At 38.7% G+C, this 13,167-nt stretch overlaps 1 protein-coding gene across 1 annotated transcript in view; it reads left to right on the forward strand.

Annotated features, from left to right (window-relative positions):
• The window catches only part of LOC115469718 (zinc metalloproteinase-disintegrin-like bothrojarin-1), a 50,854-nt gene extending 47,907 nt beyond the window's left edge, over nucleotides 1–2,947 (forward strand). Inside the window, exon 9 of the mRNA XM_030202505.1 lies at nucleotides 2,901–2,947. The gene's annotated coding sequence lies outside the window, so the exon portion shown is untranslated. The remainder of the gene's footprint in view (nucleotides 1–2,900) is intronic.
• Nucleotides 2,948–13,167: the final 10,220 nt, after the last annotated feature.

Below are 13,167 nucleotides of genomic sequence, written 5' to 3' on the forward strand. Positions count from 1 at the left end.
ATCAGAAAAACAAAGTCACAAGACAACAAAGGTAGAAAAAATCATTTTATTTTCATTTTAGTGTTTGGAATATGTCCAATTTGAGAATTTACATCTGCTGTCTTATTTTGCAATGTATAGCAATGTTCTGTTTTTCTGGTATTGTGCTGCTTGCAGAATCTGTATGCTAATTTGGTTTGTGTCATTTTGGGTATACTGGAGCTGTAACAGCTTAAAGAAATTATTTATAATGGAAAAAAAAAGTAATTTTTCTTCTCCTGTACTGGTGTAATATTTTCAATGATTACTGTTTATATGCACCATGGCTAGTAAACGGGTGTGGCTAAATGTGCCAACATTGTCCAGTTCAGCACACTATTAGCAGCCAAGTTCATACAAAGTTAATGATATTCAGTGGAAAATAAATCTGTTGTCTCAGGCTGCTTGCTATCTGAATATTCAATCACTGTTTCATTATTGCTACCAAGTATTACATATTAAGGGGATTTGTTTTAATTTATTTATCTAGTCCTTACTTGCACATGGTTTTGCTTTTTAAACCCAAAGGTTTCCTAGTATAGCATTTTTCAAGTTTGAATTAGTTTTTGTACACAAGTTTTGCTTGATTTGTCTTTATTTGAAATAAAAGAAAATGTTTAAAACATATCTTGTCAACAAGGGGCGGGGCTGGGTGGGACTGGGGGGGCCCCAGTGAATTGGTCTGCACAGGGCCCCACAGTTGCTAAGACCGGCCCTGGATACTGTTATAACTTGAATGCTCAGTCGGGATGCACAATGGAATCCCTGAACTAACGAGAACTGTGCCTCTGGTCCAGAAAGGAAAAAACAAGGGATATAGCTATTAATTGCAGCAATTCAAGACTCTTGAGGCAGGCCCTTTGGCCGAAACAAGGCCGTATCGAGTCTGTAGATTGATCAATAAACTCTGTATTCAAGAGCATTGTCCAGTCCTCCTCTTTCAGTCACCTTTGCTGTTTCCTGTGTGATTTTGTTCTTCTGTGTTTACATCGCCATATATTCACCCATGCAATTTTATGGTATCAATTTTCCATATGTAAAATATGGCAGTATTTCTATAAGGAGCCATCTAGCTTTGGGCAGCAAGAATGTGTACAAATGTCAGTACTGTAGACATTTATGTGTATATGTGGACATATACATGTATAATTGACCGTTTTTTCAGCATGCAGTATTCTGCAAGTACATGCCAAAACATGATGGTGTGTACATTGCAGGTGGGCACTCACATGGTCAGGGGAAGAGAGAGAAAGTGGAGTGATGGCAAGAATCAAGACTAGCAACTGAATAGCAAGCCTAATGTGTTTAAATTAATAGGCAGAACTCTGCCACTGAATGTTACCTACTGTATACTTCTCTTATTTTTCTCATCTCTTATTAACAGTTTAAATATATAAAAATCATTTCTTGTGTCATGTTGAAGCTATGCAAAATGAATTTCCAAGCATTTTGGAATGGATTTTATATATGGTGCCAAAAACATCAATGCCAAAAAAGTGCAATTCTATAAACCACACTTAAAGTTAGGCACTGTTTATAGAACAGCACTTACACCCGGGATTTGCAGCTAACTTAGGCATGGCCATTTGCACCAACTGAAATGTGGTGCAAATGTGCATGCCTAAATTAGGCGTGTATCCCACCTCATTCTATAACAATACATGCAAATGTTAGGAAGGCTCCTGTTCCACACATGATCCTTTTTGAAATAATATGTCAAATTTAGGAGCAGATCCTGTGCCTAAATTTACACACGTATATTTCGATTAAATCTAATGAGTGCCAATAATTGGTTATTAACAAGCCAATTATCAGTGCTAATTAGCTCAATTAAATTGAGCACATAAATTGGGCTAGTACCCAAATTTGCACACGCAATTTTTAGCAACAATTTATAGAATTTGGAGGTCCATGTAGATTTAAACCAGGGTTGTTGAGAGGGGGGCAAAATTCCCCTGGGCCTAGCATCCAAGGGAGGCCTGCCTGATGCTAGCATTGCTCTCCTGTTCCTGCGCATGGCAGCGCCACAGAGCAGAGTACTTCCTTTCTGCCGCATCCAAACAGCCTCTTTGGACGCAGCAGGAAGGAAGGAAGGACTCTGCTCTGTGGCGCTGCCATGCACAGGAACAGGAGAGCAATGCTGGTGCCAGACCTTGGAGAATTTTCTTGCACATAGTGACAGGAGCAGGACAAGTAACTGGGGCTGGTCTGAAGGGGGGCTGCCCGCCCAGAGGGGGGTGGGCGGACCCAGGGGGTGTTTGCCCCAGACCCGGGTTTGTCTCTAGGCAGCCCTGATTTAAACTAATAATATAAATGGTCAAAACTGCCTTGAAACTTTAGCTTCAGATATTTAACACATTTTCAGGAGCTCATGGATTAGCTGACAGTTTCTATCTTGCTGTCTTTATATTACATAGGGTTGAATTAACCAACAGCTTCACTTTTGATCAGAAAAGCAGCACTAGTGCTTCATATATGGGAACCTTACTTCTTCCTTTTCAGATAGATAAATTTGTTCAAACAAAGGATAGCTCTCAGCAGTCAGCTGTACAGGTTTGAATACCTCTTGAATTTTACTTTTTATTCAACTCAACAAGTTTTGAAGACTTGACTCTTTGCTCTGATACCATTAAGGGTTTATGAGCATAGAAGTTCTGAGACTTAAACCAACACCAATTGTGTGTGACATGAATAAAATTAAATGGAACATAAAGTTAAGATGTTTCTGACTTCTTGACTATTGAGATTGAGTTGAGATTTTTAGAGAGTAAATTCTCAATACAAATTCTTTTATTAAAAAGGAGAAACCAAAGCACAGTGGAATAAATATTGGTCATATTACATTGTTTATTGATGTAGTGTTTTTGGTTGTATATCTTTAGACTTGTGAAAACAACCCCTGTTCGTGACATCTGAACCTCAAGAGATGTAAGAAAAGGACCACTGAAGATTATCTGTAGAAATTCCGCAGATGACCGGGAATTCAAGGTTTTTATTTAATCATATGGACGAATTCCCAGTCAAGAGATAAATTCTGTTAAGCTACTTTCTAATAACCATGATTAAGTGTTTGTTCAGAAATCAAATCTTCAGAGCAGAGCATTCATATGTTATATGGGATCTTTGACCAGGAAAGATTTTAAATGCATATAAGTGTGGATCTAAAACAGATCAATAGCAGTGTTTGATAAAATATAAATTATATAAGTAATTTTGGAGATATGGTATCATTAGCAAGATTTATAGATCAGCTACCAAGAATTGCTTGAGGAGGTAATGTGTCATATTGCTGATGAGTTCTGCTCATTAACAAAATGCAGATTAATTATGCTGAAAACTAAGCTCGATGGCAGTTGTATTTGATCTAATTTGAGTAGCATTCACTACCTTCTTGTATCAGAAAACAGTTAATAAAGGCAAGCACTGATTTGCTGTTGTCTTTCATTGTACTGTGTTTGATGAATGAGGGAGAATGTACACGAGAAATCCACATTTTCCTGATCTGGAGTTTCATACAGAATATCCTACAATCTGGCAGTGTTCAAGCACTGAAGACCATGACACAATGCAGTAATTATAATTCCTTTCAACTTCATGTATGGTCAATTATTTTATTCCTACAGATACAAAGCCAAAGTCACAGCTGGTAAACAAAAATGCAAAAATCTTTAGGGATGTACAGTGGTTTGAAATGACAATGACATCTTATGTTGTTACATACCCCCAGATTCTACATAGGTCACACAAATTTGGGTGCCTAAGGCTGATGCGTGTGCAAATTAATTAATTAATGAGCTGACAACAATCAATAATTGGAATTAATTGACCCTAATCACTACTTTATAACATTCACACCTGAACTTCATAGCGCGCAACTCAAAAGGGGCATAGCTATGGGAGGAGTATGGACAGATCAGGGGTTGTTTCTATAAGTTAGGTGCCATGTTATAGAATAATATATCTATGCCTAATTTGGGCACTGACATTACACCAGGTTTCAGCAAGTATAGATCCAGCACCCAATGTTGGTTGCGAGTAAACTAGTTTAGTGTGTATCTTTTCAGCGCCTAACTTTGAGCGTCATTTACTCAATCCTGCTCATATTGTTTTCAAAACAGAACAGAAAAAAAATTTAGGTTTTTTGTTATCATTATTTGGAAGGGACTTTATCTTAGAGGAAAGGATGGATGGTGGGGTATGATGCAGATGTTTAAATATTTAAAAGATAGGGAAGTAGAAGAACTAGCGATCATGAGTTGAGGTTGCCAAGCTGAGAGACTTAGGAGCAATGTCAGGAAATACTTTTTTACAGAAAGGGTGGTAGGTGCCTGGAATGCCCTCAAACGGAAGGTTGTGAAGACAAAAATGGTGACAGAAGTCAAGAATGCATGGGATAAACACAGAGAAACACTACATAGAAAAAGGATAGAATCCAATTAAAACAAAGCTTAAATGGTCTCATAACTGAAGTGAACTTTGATGGCAGCTTCAGAAGTTGGGAAATATGACCAATGTTGGGCAGACTTCTATGGTCTGGATCCTGTAAATGGTAAAAAAAACAGATCGAGCTCAAGACTGGAGTGAGCTTCGATGACAACTCCAGCAGTTGGGAAGTAGGACTGGTGCTGGACAGACTTATACAGTCTGTGCCCAAACCTTGCAGGGAGAGACAGAGATTAAACACTTAATCATGAAGAAATGGAACCTATGCAGAGTGCCAAATTGAACTCCGGCTACCTGTTTGGGAAGACTGGATGGACCATGCAGGTGTTTATCTGCCGACATTTATGATGTTACTATTTTACATAGAGTGTGGTCTAAATAGAATAGTGTTTGCTATGTAAGGATAACTTCTACTAATTAGAGTGGTGTGTGTTAATACTGGAAAAAAAATAGCAGAAATGAAGCACTCAAAAAAAAAAATTGAAAAAACCACAAACAATATATAACATTTTCCAAAAATTGTTGTAAAACCTACTAATGATGCTCAAAAGGGTTCTTCCTGTTATGTAGAGCAGCTGTGAATTTTTCCATCAACAAAACATACTTGAGTCTATTAATAAAACATTCCAGTTAAAACAAAAACACAAAAAACAATATGCAATATTTTCCAATGCATGATTTGTGATGATGCAGCTGCAAGGGTGTATAAAAACTGATGTCATAGGCTCATGCAGCTGCATCAGTTCCTGCTTAGTTCTGTGACTTTTTATCTGCTGATGTAGAAAAGCAGCAAATCTAATTCACCATGGTCTTGAAAACCTTTATTCCTTCATTACAAAAGATATGAGAAAAAGCACTTGACAACAAGGGGGTAAATATTCAGCCGATGATGGTGAGTGTTTTTCTGACTACTGCCTGAGCTATTCTCAGATATTCAATGCCAGGCCATGTCTGGGCTTCAGCATTGAATAATTGGTTTATACGGCACTGGCTAAAACATAGCTGGTTAAGTCGATATTCAGAAGTTAACTGACCATGAGTTGCCACATAAAAATAGTTGCATTTTATGTGGTTATCTTAGTTGGTTGTGTGCTGAATATCGGCATTTAACTAGCCAAGTACTGACTCTGCCCTCAGAACACCCCCAAAATAGCCAGCTTTCATTTAGGCACTAACCGCTAATTTTCAGCACTGATAACCAGTTAAGTGCCACTGAAAATTAGTGGATAGCTCTAAACAAGCAATTTAACTGGTCAGCAGCCATTTTGGGCTGGTTAAATTGTTTTGAACATCAACCAGGATGTTTGTAAGCCATATGTAAATCAATGGCAGCAAGAAATAAAGGGTTAATATGATTTTACATTTACATATTGTCCGAGCTCTATTTTCCTACCTTTGACAATATCCCCTTCATAAATATCCAGAGGAACATGAACTGCGTGGGTCTCCCAGAAATAGCTAAATGACACCCAGTTCATGCATAATGGTATTTTACAATTTGCATTTAAAGGAAACAAAGCCCATTCAAAAAGTTTATATCACCTTTACGTCCAACTAGAAAAAAGTTGAGCTGGGAAACAAGCTGTAGACCAAAAAAGGGATCACGTGGTCATTTATTTCAAAGACCATCTCCATCTGGTTCCCTATTCATTGTAGACCAGCAAAAGCTGGAGCCATCAGTGACATCTGCTTGGCACATCATCCAAGAGAAGGAACAGATAAAGCAACCTCAGTATAGTAAGAATATAGATGGCTCAGCTACCTTAAAGGCATAGACTTATTCATCTGTATGTATTTATTACTTAATTTCTAGGAATTACCCTTCTAGCAATGGTTTTAGAAAATGGGGGGGGGGGGGGGGGTCATTTACTAATAGTTGTCATATGGTAACAGAACACAAAAAAAGAGGCAAAAACTACTGTAAAAACTTAGAACCAAAATGCAAGAGCAGTACAAATACTGGCAGCAATGCAAAAGATAGCATTTATTCAAAATGTCTGTTTACGGAGGACCAGTGTTGTATGATGCCATTATGAACTGGGCCCCTGATGCACACTCTATGTCAAAACATGTCAGGCTATCAATGATGTTAATAAGTTTACAGTGAGTAAGTTTGTGCCTCTGTTTTTATGTTTTATTGACATTTTTAATGTATATTATCTTTCACAATCCGGCCAGTTTTTGTGCTGCATTTGTATTTTGGTTTTCATAAAGTAACACCATTATTGTGTGTTAAGTGCCACAGGGTCCATGGCATAAAAAGGGCCTTGTAGCAGATAATGCATGATAACCATTAGTAAATGACTTCTAATATATTTCTTCACTCTGTAAATTGAAGCCCAGGAAACATTTTTTACATGACAAGTTATTATAATTAACCAGGGAGAGACAGAGAGAGAGCAGCTAACTACTGACAGCAAATGAAAACAAATACATTCAGGGCTAGATTCTATATATGGGCTCTGAAAAATCCACGCAGAATAATTTTTCCACCTAAGTATAATCTAAAAACGGCGTCTACATTTAGACACGGAATATGCTCTGTTGACATCTCAGCGCCTAGAACTACGTGCATCCATTTACACCAAGAAAAACATGATGTAAATACCAACGCATAGATTTAGGCACAGAGGGGCATCTTTTATAACAGTGCACGTACATTTTGGAATGCCCATTTCCCCGCGCATTAGAATTTAGGCATTGTGCATTACAGAATACGCTTAGCGAGTTTTGCACGTTCTAAATATTGTCTTTGAACGGCACTTAATCTTCTTTTCAGCTATTAACTGTTTGGATATAATTGGAACTGTTTGTTAGTGGAAGAATTACTGATATCAACGATATGAAGTTTGGATAAACTGCTTGTTGCAGACTTCAAATAAAGTTAGTGTTTAGTTTACAAAACCTGGACTGGAGTATTTCTTGGGTGAGAGTGAAGTTTATTTACTCCCGGACTAACAAAGAAAAATAAAGAATAAAAATGTGTCTTAAAACTCTACAGCCTACCAGAGTAAATCCGGCCCTGGCCTGCACCCAGCTCAAGTACTACTACTACTACTACTTAACATTTCTAGAGCGCTACTAGGGTTACGCAGCGCTGTACAATTTAACAAAGAGAGACAGTCCCTGCTCAAAGAGCTTACAATCTAAGTAGAGCTTAAAGCTTTTGTTGTGACCCTGATTTCAAGTGTTGACTGGAAGAGCTAGCTGATGCCCAGAACTATGTGATGACATCATTATTTATAAATTACCAAATTGCAATATAACACCCATATTGAAGTGAGGTCTTTGTGGTTTTGTGTTTTGGTAGTAACTAGAGCTTCCCTCATCTGCCAATAGGGCACAAACTCAAGAGACAAAAAACCTAACTACGCCCATACAACTACCTGTCTACCACCATAGAGGCCGACCAAACATGTTTTTTTCAGTTTCAGCTGAAATCAAAACTGCTACTGAAACTGTTTAAACACTTTTGGCTGAAACTAAAACTTCAGTTGAAACGTATTGCCCAATCCAAAACTGAAACTGAAAACTAAAAATTGGTTATGTGAATGTGAACCAATGAGGCCCACTGGGGATTTTCAGAGGTTTTAGTTAGCAGCCCTCTGCTAAACCCACAGGAGATTATTACCCTCCAGTCCCAGGAATAGTAAGCACAGGCTAACAACTGGGAGAGCCAATTTAATAAGGACTTTTTTCAACAAGTCTGGCATGTTTAGGCTCCCAAGTCAATGAAGATGTAGTTAAATATCCCCTGAGATAGGGGCTTGGAGAGAATGTGTAAAAAAAAAAAAATCACTATTACCAGATTGTTATGCTTACCCAAACTGTGCACAAGCAACAAGATAAAGTAGTACTGAGATGTCTCCCATTTTGTATTTAGTTATAAAACCGATTAAGGACAAGCATGACATAGATTCTTACAAAAATAGGGTAAAGGAGCCTAGACACAGGTCTACACTGCAGACATTATACCAGCCTGATGCATGATCCAGAATTTTAAAAAAGCACATTGATGTCACTGAATGTGAGGACTATTTACTCTGAAAAATTACAATCAAGAGCAATATAAACTTCATTTCATTGTAATATGATTTCCCAACTAACACTATTTTGCAACTACATTCAAAGCGGTTTACATATATACAGGTACTTATAAGCTGACCAGTACTTGCACTTAAACAATCACTGCAGGTTCCTTTCTCATAGAATCTAGCTTCTGCACGCCACAAGTTTGTTTAAAATGTTGCCTCTTCATCATACCCAACAGAGCCTGGAATTACTTTATAATCACCAAAATAATATCCAAGCTAGAATATATATAAAATAATTTAAATAATGAGATTGCCTCTAAAGTTCATGGCAGCCATTTTGACAGCAGAGCCAACATGGGCAATAGTTCTTAGAGATCACTCCTGCCCTGACTACACTCCTTTGGAGCAAAAGGCACTATATGCTACACTACATGCTACTATATAACAAGGCAAAAACAGGGAGCAAATGCACGACTTGACAAGAAAACAACATTTGATCAACAGGAAACAAGCCAAGTGGTGGGGCAGAAATGCTCAAGCCTGCCCTGGGCTAATTCCTGCTGGGCCAGTCAGGAAGTAGGAACTAAGAGTACCAGAAATATAAGACACAGCTAGAAGTGGGCTAGCTACAGTCAGACTCCCAAGAAGCAGAATAGGTAATCCTGGAAGTTAATAGGTAATCCTGGAAGGCAGCTGCTTTCCAACCCTAGGGTTACAGGTCAAAGTGGCCTTGTGCCTGATAGACGTTAACACTAGAAAACACTAGAAATGGCAGCTGAAGGATTCATATTGGTGATCAAATCTCCAGTCTGTAGAGCATGTCACATATTAGACTTTGTGCTCTGGAAAGGAGTCTGCATCTTTGAACACAAGGCTGGTAGTGCCAAGATAACATCCCTATTATGGATAGACCATTTTCTAATAAAATTTTATATAAAGGACATCCTAAACCAGAAGGTCCCAAACAGAATTTGGGAGGAGATTTGAGACATGAGAAATCTATCTACTGCGAGTTTCTTGGAGGCCTTTTCCTACTGCTATATGGATGAAAAGATGACTAGTGTCAAAACAGATTGATATCTTGAATGCACACGTAACAATGGTCTTAGAAAAAAAATGGCCACTGAAAAGAAGGCCCTGGGCTCTTCACACAAGCATTCCCTTTGTTTTTTCTACTACTACTTACCATTTCTATAGCGCGCTACTAGATGTATACTGGAAAAGAGCTCCCTTGACCAAGACAAGCTGTAAAATTACCAGCCAGTATCTAACATCTATTTCCTGTGAAAACTTATAGAACAGACAGTCTGCATTCAACTGAACAGCTGATTAAGAAACTCGATAGACCCATGTCAATCTGGCTTCAGGCTTCGAATGGGATGGAGACAGTTCTTGTATCCTTGCTAGAATATCTCCACAGAAACCAATGACAGGGGATCTGCCTCAGTACAAACATTGCTGGATTTCTCAACAGCCTTCAGGTATCAGTGGTATGGTATTTGCATAGATCAAATCTGTCAGACAGATAGCAATCAAATCTGTTCAGTAACAGCATATCAACACCTTTGACACTGAGCTGTGGGTACCGCAGGGATCCATAGTGTCACTTATTTTATTTAATATCCACCTGAAGCCTTTAGCTGAACTGTTTCAGTTGATAGAAACAAAATTTTATATCTATGCTGATGATGAACAGCTACTCATACCTACTGAACCAGATCTATCCATAGCTTTGAATCAACTATTAGCAATTTAGGAATGGGCAAACAACAAGTTCTGCCTGAACCCAAGTAAAACAGAGATTCTGTGGGCTCCTGAATACAAGAATACCATTTGGGAAGTATGAATTCACCCTAAAATCAAAAGTCAAGAATCTTGGGATACTGCTAGACTCATCATATACTTCGATCCAACAAATTCAAGCAACTTCAAAAACTGACTCTATAACCTGTGATAAATATGAAGTTTCTCTCCATATAATGAGAAGGCAAGTCTGATCCCAGTACCCAGGCCATGATAATATCACAGCTAGTTTTCTATAATGCATTATATATTAGTCAAATCAAAAAGAGTTTGCACTAACTTCAACTAAATCAGAATTCTGCAGCTCTGATAAAGGGTTGCAAGTGGATGACCATATCACACCCTTTCTACATAATCTGCACTGGCTGCCTGTACCTTACAGAGCTAAATTTAAAATTATATGATCTTCAATGCGCTCAGAAAAAAACTAGTTCACAGTACTTAAAGGAAAGGGCATGGGAATTGATATATCGCCTTTCTGTGGTTACAGTCAAAGTAGTTTACATATTACATACAGGTACTTATTTTGTACCTGGGGCAATGGAGGATTAAGTGACTTGCCCAGAGTCACAAGGAACTGCAATGGTAATTGAACGCAGTTCCCCAGGTTCTCAGGCCTCTGCACTATCCATTCTGCTACTCCTTTACTAAATTGACTCTCTACACACCTTTGAGACCTCTAAGGTTCTCCCAAGGAGCACACCTATCTGTGCCTTTCTCAAAGGAAATTGCACAATGTGACACGTACCACAGACCTTTTCAGTAGTAGCCCCCACACTCTGGAATTCACTCCTAGAGAGGCTACGCCTAATTCAAGGCTATTTCTACTTCAGGAAGTAGGTAAAAGTCTGGCTCTTCTCCCAAGGCTATTTCTACTTCAGGAAGTAGGTAAAAGCCTGGCTCTTCTCCCAAGCCTTTAATAACTTTGGTAACTGACTAGAAACTCACTCTGCATCGGGACTACCTTTCCACATATCTTGTAACTATGGCCAAATCCACATACTTTATTGAACTACCTTCAGTGTAGCTATACTACCAATGCCTTTCTCCTACCCATCTTGTCTGCTATATATCTGAACTGGATTTGCCTCCCCTCCCCCAGCTGCCTATTAAGGTATTTAATTTTATTGTGCTGATATTGTGAGTATCATATCTATGTTATACAAATGTTCTTCCATATGATTATCATTTTTGTTCTGTCAACATATTCTGTTATGCTGATTGATTGATTGATTAGGATTTATTTTAACCATCTTTACGAACAGATTCACCCAAGGTGGTGATGAAAGTTCTACTGTGCTGTTTTAATGTACAAATTTCTGATGTTCAATTATGTCATTGTTATCAATGTGATTTTATTTGTCTATCTCCAAGCTTATCTCATTAATTTTATTACATTTGGTGATTTTACTATTGTTATATAGTTAACACAAGTTGTTTATATCTAGCTATACCTATTCTACACTGCCTTGAATGCATCTCTTCATAAAGGTGGTTAATAAATCCTATCGCAAAATTAAAAAAATGTTTTAGGTGTTATGGTATCAGTTTTCTAAGTGCAAAAAACGAAACCTCCACAGACATCTTCTGTGGCAATATAAAAAACAAAATGAAATCTGATCCTTTGTGGTTATACTATAGAAAATGACTACTTCAATCTCTCTCAGAAATGTACATACAACACTGTGAGTCACAATTTTAAGCAATTTTCACAATGGAAGGTATAATCCAGCTGTAATTTGTACAATTTAACCAAGCTCTCAGATATAATTTGTACTATTTAACCAATCTCTTAGCGGGAGAATCTCGTCAGCAAAAAGCAGGATGAGCTGACTAAGATTTGACCTTTTCTCAACATGATCATAAACTGCCAGATCTCAACAAGCAGGTTCGTTACAGAGCACAGAATTAGCAACAATTCTTTTCCAGGTTCCTGCATTTGCTTCCATTTATCTTCTGAGCAATGACTGGCACATTGACTCCACATTTAACAGTAGCAATAACTTGAATGATAGCAAGAAGATTTGAATTTTGATGGCTCCAAGGTCTTTCTAATGCATTCATCCAGTTTGAGATGATTGTCTTAAAAGAAACCTCACATGGATCCCTGTCTCGAGATTTTTGAAAGAAAAATGTTCACGTCATTGACTGGAGCACAGACACAGCACTATATTTTTGCCTGAATCCTTGGATTGGCAGCCTAGTGACCTTCTTTTCATACCAGGAACCACAGGAGCTAGTTCGGTGGGTGCAGGTGGGTGCTGAGCACCCCCAATATTGAGCAAACTCCTTCACTGTGTTCAGGAGAAGTCATTTCTATTGTTTGGTACCCCCAATCATTTTGAAATGTTCATACCTCTGCCAGGAATACTGATCTTTCAGGGCATGTCCTTGAATAAAAGTTCTTCAAACTGGAACTGGTTTTCTACAGCATGTCCAGTGGAGCTGACAGTGATACTTTCACCAGTGACATTAGCAACACAAACCTTAGCGCATATGTGACGGTGGTGATGGTCTGAATTTCAATCACAGAAAGAGGAGACTGTATGCTTAGAGAAAAGATGTTAAATACCAGGCACGTGAACTTCTTAAAGTGAAATTGGCTCCTTAGCAGTAGCATACCAAGGGGGAGACGGTGGGGGTGGTCCGCCCCGGGTGCACGCCGCTGGGGGGGTGCCGCGGCACGTGCCTGGCTCTGAATTCGCTATCTTCGCTCATTGGCTGCAGCTCCCTCTGCCCCGGAACAGGTTACTTCCTGTTCCGGGGCAGAGGGAGCTGCAGCGAACGAGCGAAGTTAGCAAACTTTTTGGAGCTGACAGGGGCGCACATTGGCAACCCCCCCCCCCCAGTGGCATGCACCTGGGGGGGT

This window comes from Microcaecilia unicolor, chromosome 4 (genome assembly GCF_901765095.1).
Source record: "Microcaecilia unicolor chromosome 4, aMicUni1.1, whole genome shotgun sequence".
Taxonomy (NCBI): Eukaryota; Metazoa; Chordata; class Amphibia; order Gymnophiona; family Siphonopidae; genus Microcaecilia; species Microcaecilia unicolor.